We start from the raw sequence: 13,689 nt of genomic DNA, 5'->3' as shown, positions 1-13,689 counted from the left end.
TATATATGTATGGGCATATGCTGCCACCCCTGAGAAAATCCCTGCCCCCCTCTTGCTACCTCAGATATTTTTCTAGATCCGCCCCTGATTGGATACAACTTGACACGGTAAAATACTTTAACATTAAAGGAGTTGAGCATGAATTGGTTTATTTAGAGCAGCATTGACACATTTATTTCGCATTGATTGGTCCCTTTTTTTAAATTTTTGGTTTGAAAGCAAACAGTGCGGTAATCCTCCCTCCTCCCACCTCGTCCTCTCCGGCTGTCGGCTCTGGCTGCTGAGGCCTCTGCTGTCGAGGGAAAGCTTTGCAGCCATCTGGGCTGCAGCAGGGAGTGGCAACCAGGACACCAGTGCACAATACTCTTCTAGCCTTCATGGACAGAGGAAAATATCAATTTGCTATTTTATTTTTCACAAATTTTTGCAACCATTTATGGAATAAAATATGTAGTTTAGTCCGTAAATCCAATTGCTCTGTGAAGGGATCACATGTTTACTAGGCCACATTTGTGACAGGTCAGGGAGAAAGGAGTGAAGACGTTAAAGGCAGAGTTAGGTTATCAATCAAAATCCCAATCTTTGAACATTTTCTATGCACCACTTTATCTATCATTTGAAAACCCATAGGGTCACACCTTGAGTCTGTTGACAGAGCAACTATTAGTTGTGCAATCAACAACTCTGGCCTTTATGAAAAGTACCAAAAAGACGGCTGTGATTGGAAGAAAGCTGCATAAAATCCTGTTTCTAGAGGACAGAAGGAAGCAAGTCTATCAGGACATTGAGATAAATCCAAGTGCTTTACAAGAAAAATTTTTTTAAATCCCAACTATACCCAAACTTTGAAATACACATGAAAAAAACATAGTTTCAAATAAAAGAAGAAAAACATGAGATATAATCGCACAAAGAAGAAAGAAAGAGCAGAAGACACAGTTAAAAACCACATAACAGAGGAAAAAGTAATAATTGGTCTTAGCAGGTTATCTGCAGTAAAAACAAAAGTTTTCACGTCAGACTAAAAGCAGCTGACCATTTCAGCATTTCAGGTTTTCAGGTAGCTGGTTTCAGAGTTGAAGTTAATATAAATCAAAAGCTACTTCCTCTTGTTTAGTTCTGGTCATACAAGGACAAACAGGTAAACACAATAGATGGATGGGTTATAATGGTAAAAATACTGATGATGATGATAATAATAATAATAATAATAATAATAATAATAATAATAATAATAATAATAATAATAATAATAATAATAATAATAATAATAATAATAATAATAATAATAATAATAATAATAATAATAATAATAATAATAATAATAATAATAATAATGGCCTCATCAAGGCATCGTCAGCTCAGAATATGTCTGCCCTTATCTGAAGCCTTATCATGGCTCAGTTTTTCCTCCCGTCTAGATCCTCGTCTTCATCAAGGCCAACTATTACTGTGACAAATTGTACACCGTCTCATCTGGCAGCTCCGTCAGCAGACGGGCCCATCTGCAACACCACTATTCTCCCCAACAAGACAAACGACCCGCTTTCTACCATCTCCCTGTGGCCCTCATCAATTATCGCTGGCCGCAGCCTCGCTCTTACTTCCCCTCCTTCTCTTCAACCCACGGTTCATTTATTTTTCTGTTTTCTTCACACTCAGTTTCATTATTGATTCCAGCACAGGATGGCAGGAGCGTGATGTCTCTTTTAAAGTTTTCTCTTCTTTTGTAAAGCCAAGCCAAAGTCCTTCGTGCACAGGAAATAACTGTTTTTATTCCTCAATGTGTTTTTGGCAAGCTGATCCCGTATACGCCGACTGAGGTGACAGGAAAGTAAAAGGGAGTAGTTTTGAGGTTAGCAGCCACTGAATTTATGACAGATGACAGCAAGCTGCCACTGAAGCCATAAACAGCAGCCGACCTCCTCATGAAACGCGGCTTGTCTGCGGGTTTGATTAACAGTTCTGGGCTCCATAAAACTGCCTTCGCTCCGAGCTCCACAACCATTAGCTGAAATAATTATTGGCATGAACAGTAAAGCATTTCAACCTCTGGATGTTTTACTCCAAAGTCCTGTCAGTAATAAATAGGGAGAACAGATGATTGTCTTCGTAGCTGAAAGATCAGCTGATGACTCACGAGGCCTTGGCTGGGAGAATTGCTTAATGAAAGATGGCCAAAGATGTCTGTCTGGGAGGCTGTCTGTCTTACTGCATAGGTTTGTAACTGAGTCATCCTCTGGACTTTCTTTGTTGTTTATCACCCACCTTCGTCCATCCTGGACCTTGCATCTCAATAAATCTGCCACTTGCTGCTGTTGGTAACTATAGCACTATTACCACAAACAGTAACTCCCTCAAAGTCACATCATATAGCAGGAATCATTCTGAATACTTCTACCTGTGCGTTGCAAGAGTCGTCTATTAAAAGCTGTGGTGTATTTCTGCACGCAGCCACTAGATGGCACCGTCGGGATCACTGAGGCTTCAGTGTGCGACTTTCAGACGTCATTATAACAGGATTTGATCAGTATGCCCACAGCATCCTGGCTATTGACACTGGGCTTTGGGTCTCTTGCTACACTGATATCGTGGAAGCAGAAAAGGAAAATTATTAAATGAAGACGTCGTTGTGTCATTGTGTTAAGCGTTAATACAGTTCAGAGACACATGTCTTCAGTCTGTGTGACATCTTGTATTTCACTTCATTTGTTCACCAGGTTTTTAAAGCATAATAAAAACTTTTTATTTGTTTACCTGCAGTTATCTGACACCAGTGACCTCCTCAATTATTCATCTGCAGCAGACAGTGGCACCAGAAATTCACATTATTCTACTTTATATACAAATATATATAAAATATATAAAATGCTTATGTTTGTGCTTTGTCAACTGGGAGAACATTCACACAAGTGTTCTCACTTCTCCAGAAGGGTCATTCTAATATGTTTTATTTAAAAAGTACTAAAATACCTGACAAAGTGTTTTTTTTTCTCTTTGTATTTATGGTATATGTTCTGTGTTGTTCTATTACAGAAAACTAGAGTTAGATTAAGTCTGTAACAAGTTCAATATATTGTCTGTAGACCTTAGAGATAGGTTTGTGTCAAAGCAAAAAAAAAAAAACTTTGGGGAAGGATACAACAAAGGTGAGGCTGTTTTATTTCTATTGCAAGTTTTAGGCAACCAGGCAATTCAAAGTAACACGTTTGATTAGAACGAAATAAAATAAACAAGGAAAAACCATGACACAGCAGGGACAAAATAAGGGAACAGACAATTCATGATGTTCCAGTTGTTATTGAGCAAAGATAGCTTTTCACAAATATATTTTTAGCTTTGATTTAAAGGAACTCAGTGTTTCAGCATCTTTGCAGTTTTCTGGAAGTTTGCTCCAGATTAGAAGAGTTTAAAAAGTGAATGTTTCTTCTCCATGTTTGGAGACCTGAGTGGTCTGGAAATGTTGATGCAACAACAACAAGAACAGTTCTTTAATGTATTTTTATGCCAAGCCATTCAGCGACTTATAAACTGAGGGCTTTAGGACTGGGGTAATGTGGACTGACTGACATGTTGAGCTACACAATGTTAGAGACATAACTCAATAACAGGGCTTATTGTCTCTATTCCCTCTCTATGGTTTCAAACTTCTACCACCTGGAGTAGGAAGAAGTTTGGAACCACCAAAACTCCAGAACATGCCGAGGAAAGAGGAAGATGTTTTTGTTCATACATTGTTTCCTCGTGAAGATTGGAGAGCCGTCCAAAATGTCTACCTGTGGCATTGCATTTCATCCGTCAGGTCTGTATGGCAGGGACAGGCAGGAGTGGGTTCAGACAGAAACAGTCTGTCTGAAAACACACTAGAGATAAGCTGACTAGAAAAGGTACTTTTTTTTCTCAAATTACTGTTTATCTTTTTATTCTGAGCTCTACATATTGCCTGGAGAAAACAAACTTCTCGACACCTGGCTCATCCCATCCCTACTTTGAAGCAGGCTGGTGGTGGAAGCATCATGCTGTGGAGACGTCTTTCAGGGACTGACCAACCAGTTCAAATATAAGGTGAGAAACACAGAGCTGGTTCAAGAAAATGTGTCTCCTGAGAGCAGAAGGATTCAATCAAAGTAGCAAAGGGAAGAATATGGATTTATATTTAATTGAACATTTCTGGAAAGAGCTAAAAGTGGCTGTCTCATGATGCCCCAGCCTGAAAAGTGAAGGGATTTTAATACTTTTGTAGGTTGAAAATTGGTTTATTGGTGTATTACATGATATAAAAATACTTCAATATATGAAACCTTCCAGGAGAACAGTAGGAAGATGCAACAAGTAAGACAATAAACTTTATTAGGGTCCAAAAGGAACCCGGTCAAAGCACCATGAACACACACTGAGTTCAATAGGACCGGGGGTCTGTGGGACAAACAGACTTCTGCTGTCCAACCTTTTCCTTTCAGGTCAAAGGTAAAGTCCTGACCTGAGAGCAACATGCCCCAAATAATTAAACAACAAACAGTGGCCTTTTCTCAGTCGGAGCTTAGACTTTAATGGACCTACTTCTTCTTCTACGTCTGAAATTAGGGATAAATGTGTGAACTTAACAAGCAGATTTTATTCATGATTGTTATACCGACAACAATCATGCTTGTAGAAACACACTAACTAAATCCTGCGTCTATGAGTGCAACAGTGGAGTCTAATAAGACTTTATTTACTGTTTGCCCACCATATGTAATTTTCCTGAGTGTTTGAAATCTAAGATCAGTCACAGAAGGGGGGTCCCATGGCTCCAGGGACACCTAATACCCTGCATACTCCAGGGCTGGGGAGAAGGGAAAAAAAAGGGCACAATTGGATTAGATATGAAAATAGGGTCAGTGTTTGTTTTAATCAGTCTGGTGACACAGGGAGCTCTTGAAAGGAGTGTGTAATGAGAGCATGGAGAGCGAGAAAATCAGAGGAAGAGAGCGAGCATGAGGGCACTGAAAGAGAAGGAGAGGAGGAGAGGAAGAGGGCAGCCGGGGTGATTGGTCCCCAGGCAAAGGCTGCGTTACGGACGGCCGGGACCAAAGGGGAGGCTGTCTGGGGGGCGGCCGGTCGCTCAGAGTTCATTGTCAGGTCTCCAAACTGAGGAGATGCCGACCATTCCCATTATCCCAGATTCTCTCTGCAGGAGTTTTGGCCAATATGGTTGTGGCCCTAAAAGTTTCGCCACAGCATCAACTTCATTATGTGAGAGATGACTTAACCTATCCAGGTAACTGAGATAAAAATCCACATTTTGGAGTGGGCCAGACAAAATACCGACTTGAATCTGATAGAGAATCAATGAAGGGAGCAAAAGATTAGGGTGATGGCATGGAGGCCTTCCAGCTTGGACGTCATGGTCAAAAATAAATGATCAGGGGAAACGTCCTGAAAGCTGCAATTATAGGAAGATTTTTATTGATTTATTGCCAATAAAAATTTTTCCCTGTCTATTGAAGGAGTTATAAATATGTTCCCACTTGTTTTTTTTAAGAATTACAAATAAAAACAGATTTTGTTTTTCAAAACTGACATTGTTTTGCTGTGTTTTCAGTGATAAATGTCTCGTTTTCTGCAAGAGACAAACTTTTTGGTTGAATGAAAACAATTGCAAATGTAAATCTGACAGAGGAATATACGTCCTTCATTGTTTGTCAGGAATGCATAAAAAAGACACAAAAGATATTTATATATTTTTTTAATTGAATAATTTATGGACAGTGAAGCAGTGCTTTATAATAGAAAAGATTTTCTTTTTCACTATTCTGTCATTAATTTTTCAATCTGAGATCAAATTTGTGTTTCAATGACGAGCATTCAGATTTTAATTTCATTTATGCTGAACTAGAAAAATACCAATGTGAACATTTTAATGTGTTGCTAATCATCTGTTTCATTAAGCTACATTTAGGAATTTGTAAACAGCAGTTTTACTTTATAAACCTGAAATAGGATTTCAGGAAAATGCATTTTAGATTGAGGTTGATTTTGTTTTTTATTGATTTACTCGTTTTATCTTTTTAATTTTCTTATTTTTAGATTATAAATTTTTCCCTTCTGATAATGGGGTGAATATGATAGAAATCTGTGTCCATATATGGTGCAATTAAATATTGTTATTTTGACACGTCTGATAAGTAAATTAAAGTAAGTCTATTTATTGATGCAACAGTTGTCCTTTTTTTAAATATATGGTGGGATTTTTTATTATAAGGTAATATTGTGACTTTATTCCTCTGTATAAACCTGTTGTGTTGTCTGCATGCAGTCATCCTGCTCTGAGCTGTAATCTGATCTGTTCATGAGTTTTTGAGGCTCTCATATCATGAATGATGTAAAATAAACCTGACTGAGTGATTTTCACCAAACAACGCTAGGCAATAATTTTCCCCACAACGTATCTGAGTTTAAGGAGACTTTTGATGAGAATTGGCTGAGAGTTTCAAACAGTAACTAGAAGGTGAAACACTTAAACTCCCTCCTTCAACTTAGTTTATAGATGAGTTGTTTCTCTGTGAGACTCTAAGGTTCAAATGGATCAGAAGTAAGAGTCCTAACTCCTGGATATCCATCAGACTTTCCTGGGTTGCTTGGTGAAACCATCCTTTGGTGCAAATGTATCTGCTGTGAGGTAGACCTAAATTTGATTTTCCTAAAACGTGGTGCAGACTTACTCACACCTGTGTGTCATTTATTACAGCGCTCAAGCTGCATGTGCACACACCACCCCCCTTACTGTCATTACCAAAATCCACAGACTTTGCTAATCCGTTGTTAAGTATAAATGATCTCAGTTAAGCACCCTGTTTCATCTGGTGCAGACCAGAGCTCCTTTCACTGAAGGAAAAAGTCCATTCTAGCAGAACCCGAATCCCCAGCAGCGCTCTTTATCTGCTTTAAAGACGTGGACAACATGTTGAAAAAATTACAACTTATGCTTTTGCGCTCTGAGCTCTGAGCTCTGAGGTTGGTGTGATGTGTCTGCTGAAAGCTTTTTCCATATCACTGAGAAATCAACTGTGTGTGCTCAGAGGTTTGCAGCTGCTTTCTATTCCTCGATGTGCAGAGTAATTCCAAACAGTTTATTTTCTATCCAGCCACTTCAGCCCCCAAGGTCATTTTGCTTTTTGCTTTTCCTAAACAGCCTGAAAAGCTCAGATGTCCTTTCTGTGTGGAACTCCTCTCAGTCCGATTCGCCATGCTTGTCTGGTTCCACCCAGCAAAGCTGTGTCGCTCAGACGGGCCTCTTAAAGCTGTCGGCTCGTCTTATAGATATCCTCATTTTGTCCTGATTAAGATTAAGAATGAGGAGTGAAGGCAAAGCAAAAGAACGAATGCTGGAGATTCCCTCATTTGTAAATACGCAAATATAAAAATGAGAAAGTGGAGCGTGATTCAGATCTTTTGAGGGAAATCAGTGCAGTCACCACAGCAGCAGTAGCTGAAGGAGGGTATTATGTCCAGTGTCTGGGTGGCTGTTCGATGAGGGGAGGGGGTCGTGCTCTGTACCCGTCCCCCTCAGGGCATCGGTAGCAGGATGAGCCGGAGCATCCGCTTGGAGATTGACCCCAGCTATCTCTGTGGAGTTTGGCTTGTACAGCTGTGTCTGATTGGACAGGAACAAAGAGCTGCCCTGCACCAGGGGGTTTGGCATTCAGCGTTCAGGAGAACAAATTCACCCACATCTAAGATGACGATCTGCCCCTCAAATGTATTCCAGCGAGGCAATCCCGGGTAAAATTTTCTTTTTTTTCACTTTTTAATTTGCATGCATCTAATTACAGTATCCATACAGAAGTATTTGAACCCTGCTATTTATTAATTTTTTTGTCAGCGTCGTGTTGTGGGAAGGCTTTTCTTTAGCAGCTGAGAGGTGATGGGTGGATGGAGCCAAACTCTGAGCAGACCTGGAAGAAAACCTATTTGATGCTGCAAAGATCTTGATGCTGGAGTGAAATTCACCTTCCAGCAAGACAACAACCTTAAATGTACAACCTGAGTTACAACTGAATGACTCAAGTCAACACACATCCCTATAGCTCAGTCAAAGTCCAAAACCCAAATTTAATTTATTATATATTTAGTCATTATAAGGCTTAAAAATGTATGTTCACAGATGCTCTCTATCCAATGTCACTGAGCCATTTTGGATAGGAACAAGTGTATATACAGACAGTTACTGAAGTAATTAAATTTTTTTATTTACATGTATAATGTTATATACTCATGTAGAATATTAATTATAGTTATCGTGCTTAACTGTAAATTAAATTAAATCATGATTTTTTTCACTTACAGCCATTGAAAATACAACATTTTACATCAGATCAACAGACAAAACACAATTCAGAAATGTGGGTTTAATGAAAAGTATGTTTGATTTCTGACTACAGGTTGTTATTTTCAAAAGGTTCTTTAAATATCACAAATGAGACTCATTAGGATTCATATTGTAATTCATTAAGTGTGACTGTGCAGGTTGGACTTGCAGTATAACAGATAGACTCAAGCCACACATTTGAGATTTTATTTGTGAAACCAAGCATCTTTTTTCTTCTCAATTATGAGTAAAATACATGATTAAATACACTGAATCTGACCAAATGTGAAAATGTTCAAGGGATAAGTGTACTTCTGCAAGGCGATGAAAAATATTTGCTCCAAACACAGTAAACTCTGACAGCTACTAATCCAACTATAAAATACCAATATTTGAATTTGTATAATATGGGCCCACAATAAGCAACATTTCTATATTAAAATTATTTTCCTTTGTTTAGTAAATAAAATACTTGGAAACTCTGTTGAAGACTTTTAACAAGAATAATTTACAAAGTGTGTGAAATGTTTAAAAATCAGTTTTCTTCCATCAAAGAAATTGAAATTATATGTATTTAAAATAAACTAGAACGACCCTGGGCCAATTTTACTGAATTATGACATATAGAACTAATTAAATAAAGTGTATTTCGTCGTCGATCTGTTCTCAGTAACGTGTTATAAATCACTATGACAGCTGCGCGGTTTTGAACTCAGTTCATAAATTACCCACAGGGGACAGACAATTTAAGAGCAAAATCATAAATAAATACTGATTTATTGCTGCCTTGATATTTTAATATCAAATAAAATGTCGGCGCCATTAGTCTGCATCTGTCTCTAAATGTCCCATAATAAAAAGTTTATTCATTCGCTCACCGTGCAGCCGCAGCAGCGATGATGACGTCTTCTGACGCTGCAGGGTTGAAAAAAATTAAACCATGATCAGTCACTGACCGCTTCCTGCATTTTAAGCATCAAACACAATGTTTAGGAGATTTAAAAAGCACATATATTACATATCTGTAAAAATGAGATGATACTCTGTGGTTTACATCATGAACAAACATTTTTTTAAAGAGGTAGTATTATGCTAAATGGAATGTTTTGAGCTTTATATGATGTTAATAATGCTTTTCCCTAATAAAAAAAAACAGATGGAGCGTTGCTTTGATTCTTTCATGCATATTTGAGAAACCCTTTAATCTCCTGTAGTGCTAAACACTTTGCCTCACCAGGTGCTTCCTGGTCCACAACGCTCCTCTTTAGCGCTGCCGTCATCAGCTGAGCTTCTGCTGCACAGAGCATCCGTCACCCGCGACTCCCCCGCTCAGCTCCTCCAGACTAGCAGCAGCAATTAGCAAAGACCTGGTGGAGCTGCGTGTCTGCTGAGATGATCATATCAGCCTCTTCTCAGTTGTTAAAGTGTTGTGATGACGTGTTAGAAGCAGCAAGAGCTGCTTAAAGAGACAGAGGCGAATTTCAAGGCGTTGGATTGCAACCTCAATTTATTTTTCTTTTAATATATATATATATATATATATATATATATATATATATATATATATTGTTATGAAAATGCTACTTTTCTAACAACTCCAGTTAATACTGGATTGTGCTATAAAATGTCACTATGTATTATGTACCATGTGTAATACTGTCCCTTTAAAAGAAGCTAAATATTCTATTGATTTATTAATTAAATTAATCAGTTGTTAAGAACATTGTGGTTTTCAGCTGTGAAAGCTGCTATTTACATAAAGTTTATTTATTTATTTAAATATCCTGTTTTTCCATAGCACAAAATAGTAATAAAAAAAAGAAAGAAAAAAAACTCCTGAAATTCTCTGACATGCAGTCACCATCTGGACATACTTTCCAAACTTTGGGGGAGAGGGGAAGGTGTGTGTGCGTGTGTGTGTGTGTGTGTGTGTGTGTGTGTGTGTGTGTGTGTGGGGGGGGGGTTGGACGCCTGTTTTAAACACACGTTTAGATATCGGGTTTATTTATTCATAGCTCGGCCGTGTGTCCGGTGGAGCTGGGCTTAAATCTGCAGCATCCAGATGGTTCTGCTGAGGTACATGTTTACAGATTCCTGCAGATTGTGAGGAAGGAGTGAGGCCAAATGGGCCTGTCCCTCATTAGGTTCGTCGGAACAGGGAGGCATTTATCACGACAGGCTGGAGATCGCTTAAAGTGGTGGGCCTACTTCTGTGTCTGAGCTACTGTGCCGAGTTCATCCGTCACTCTTTAAGCAATGTAAAACTGGTTGAACTGTCCTTTAATGGGCAGCCGGGGTGTCAGGGCTTTAGTCTGCTCCTTTATGGGCATTTTCTACTAAAAAATAAGTCAGAAATAGGCCCTTTATAAACTAAGTTGAACTCTTACCCTGTCGTTCTTGTTCCTGCTCACTCTGGATAATTATTACCGGATTATCACTTTTAAATATTTGTCCTTGTTTCTGTTTTATCTCGATTCCAGCTGTCAGAAAACAGCGAGCGAGGCGGCTAACTAACAGAGAGCGAATGATGGATGGACCACAGACAAACAGCTTTCACATGTGCAACAAGGAATACTGCAGATGCTGTCATTGCAGCGTCAAACATTAGGGTCTTTGAGTGTAAAAAACTTACTGGTGGGCTCATCCGAACGCATGTTTTGACTCTTCCTTGGTAGAAGAAAGGACAAACTTCTATTTTTCCAAAACTCGGCTGAATAAATATCTTTATTCGAGGACCGTCTGAGGAAAAGTCTTTGTCTGCTCATTAGGAGACTGTGGCCAGCCTGTCCCCTGGTGTGCTGTGGCTGGGGATCCCAACACTCTCTGGGCTGTGCAGCGACGCCTCGCAGGAGGTCAGACAGAGGACAGCCGCCCCACTTCCCATCTCACTTGCAGCAGACCGCAGCAAGCTTCCCAGAATGCACCTCGCCCGGCCGTCCGACCCCGAGGTCGGCAGCTGTCAATCACGGCCTCAGCTGAATCTGCAGCTTCTGGCCATGCACCGGAGGCTGTGAGGGAGGCCTCTGAAAGGAGCACTGCCTCTACATATGGGATCATCTCTGTGCATTCATGGCCCAGTAATTAAATTAGCTATCCTTCTCCTATTCTAATACAAACCTCAGGTTGAATCGCCACCCTGTACGTGAGGGGAAAGGCCCCAGGCGGTGACAGCCAGACGAAGAAGTTGAGAGCGGTTCCTTGTTTGAGCAGCCTGTCCTGTGCTGGTATTCATCTGGCGGAGCAGACTTTATATCTTCTTCCTCCAGCCGCTTGTTTCTCACCATAAAAGGTTGGATCCTTCCACTTCATTTGGCGACTCAAATCCTTCGTCCCTTCGTTAAGGTTTTCCGGCTCATCCTCGTCTTTTTGAAAAGCAGAAGCAGTTCTGGTCAGATGTTTTCAAACTCTCGTGATGGGAATAAGTCACAAATTATTATTTTGTTATTTGGTTTTGCTCTCTTCCGTGTTATAATCCTAAGAACAACTTCAATGAATTTTAAAAACAAGACTTTATGTGCAAATCAGAGTTTTTGTAAAAAAAATTCCATCTAAATCTGCACAGAGTTAAGAGCAGACATACACACATATATTCCCTTCCCATCTTAAAGACGGTAAAAATTTGGATTGTTTGACTCAAGATGCTCACAGCTGAATGATGTAAACAGGAATAAGACAGATATTACATTCTCAATTTGTAGAGTAATTTATTAATACAGCTATTACTCAGATGGGGCATTGAAAATGAGCTATAACATATGTTTTTAAACAGGCCTCGCTTTTCATCAATAGAGTGTTTCTAATACAGTTAAATCACTCTAATCCACAGTTTCTTAAGCTTCTCTGCAGGAAGGAAGAAGTCTGTTAGTAAATGTAAATGTGTAATTAAATATTGTTTGTTACCTGAAACGACTGAAACCTAGAACAATAAATGACCTCAAAAGTATTTGTCAGTGGTTTCTTGTTTTAAAAGATCACTGGTAGAATAAATCAACAAGCCCACTTTACATTTTTTTAATGCACATCCAACTTTAATTTTGGACAGTTTATCGACTTTATCTGGCCTGATCTGAGAAAATCCTTCTGCTTTTATGATCCAGACGTACAGCGTCTAGATGCCACTAATGAAGGTCTGAGTATTTGAATTGATGACATTAATACACCATCTTGGCTGCAGATTCAGATCGGAAAAAGATTCATGTGAATTTGTGAAAGTCATTCAAAAGACCATACATACATTTAGTGAAATGTCTCTTTGGGAGTTGTGAGAAACACTTCAACCATGAACAATAAACTGGCATGAAGACAGCCTTTATGCAGCATAATCCATAAATGTTCGATGGAGTTGACGCAAGGATAATTCCTGAATTGTGATGTTAGCCTTTTTCATCCCTTCCAAAACAAGCTTTGCAGTCGTCGTTTCGTCGGATCGCCCAACGGTTCCACCATCTAACTGGAGATTTAGAAGCAAAGTTAAAGAATTTGAAATAATTTCTGTTCATTCATTAATCCACTCAAGTTGTGTGACGTTCCTGTATCGCTGTTAACGAGAAAGACCGTCAGCATGATGCTCCCACCACCCTAAACGTTTCCTTTAGAAACTATAAAGGTTGGAGCAACTTTCAGTCGAGTTTAAGTGAAACTGGTCCACCACTCTATCGTAAGTTTGAGCTTTTGTGGCTCATGGATTATTCTCAGATATGGCAGTCAAATGTTTGAGAGTATGTAAAATTCTGACCTGCACTGCACTTGTGTGCTGCAGATGGAGGGTGCCAGGTGTCCCATGCAGGAGGAAGCTCCTCTTTAGCCAGAGGGCTGCATGTCGAGCAGTGAGAGTGCGGGGGTCACCTTTCTCCATGGTGTCTGTGCCCAGAACCACTGCTGCTGGAGGAGAAAGAGGAGGAGGAGGAGGAAGGGGAACTGGGACTCTGAACAGGCTGAACTGATTTCCTGTGCAGGGTCATACCCAGGACAAGCTGGATGAACATGGGTTTAGGGGCACCGGAAGCGCGAGAGTGACACAGTGTTGACACTGTTTATCTGGCGTTTTCCTGGCTAAACCCGTCACCTGCACACATCACAGGCGGAGATCACACAAAGGCCCCGCTTTATTTGATCAAGGATCCTTGTTTCAGTTAACCTAAACACGCATTTTAGTCTTGGGCTTTTCTGTGCAGCGATGGTTGTTCTATGTTGTAGTTAATTAATCCACAACATGCACACATCTGACCGGAATCTTTCGCAAGAGATCTACTCATCCATCTGCACATCTTATGAATAATCGATGTCAGTAGAGAGCAAGTCACCTGCTGCAGCTCAGCTCATAGCTGATCTTCTGGGTG

General features: G+C 39.7%; 1 protein-coding gene across 1 annotated transcript in view; it reads left to right on the top strand.

The window, feature by feature from the left end:
- alx3 (ALX homeobox 3) overlaps positions 1-13,689 on the top strand; it is a 38,779-nt gene that overhangs the window by 17,281 nt on the left and 7,809 nt on the right. Inside the window, exon 3 of the mRNA XM_008413279.2 lies at positions 3,667-4,065. The gene's annotated coding sequence lies outside the window, so the exon portion shown is untranslated. The remainder of the gene's footprint in view (positions 1-3,666; positions 4,066-13,689) is intronic.

The sequence above is a fragment of the Poecilia reticulata genome, linkage group LG7, assembly GCF_000633615.1.
Source record: "Poecilia reticulata strain Guanapo linkage group LG7, Guppy_female_1.0+MT, whole genome shotgun sequence".
Taxonomy (NCBI): domain Eukaryota; kingdom Metazoa; phylum Chordata; class Actinopteri; order Cyprinodontiformes; family Poeciliidae; genus Poecilia; species Poecilia reticulata.
The sequence above is the reverse complement of the archived record's forward strand: the minus strand, read 5'-3'. Positions and strand labels throughout refer to the sequence as shown.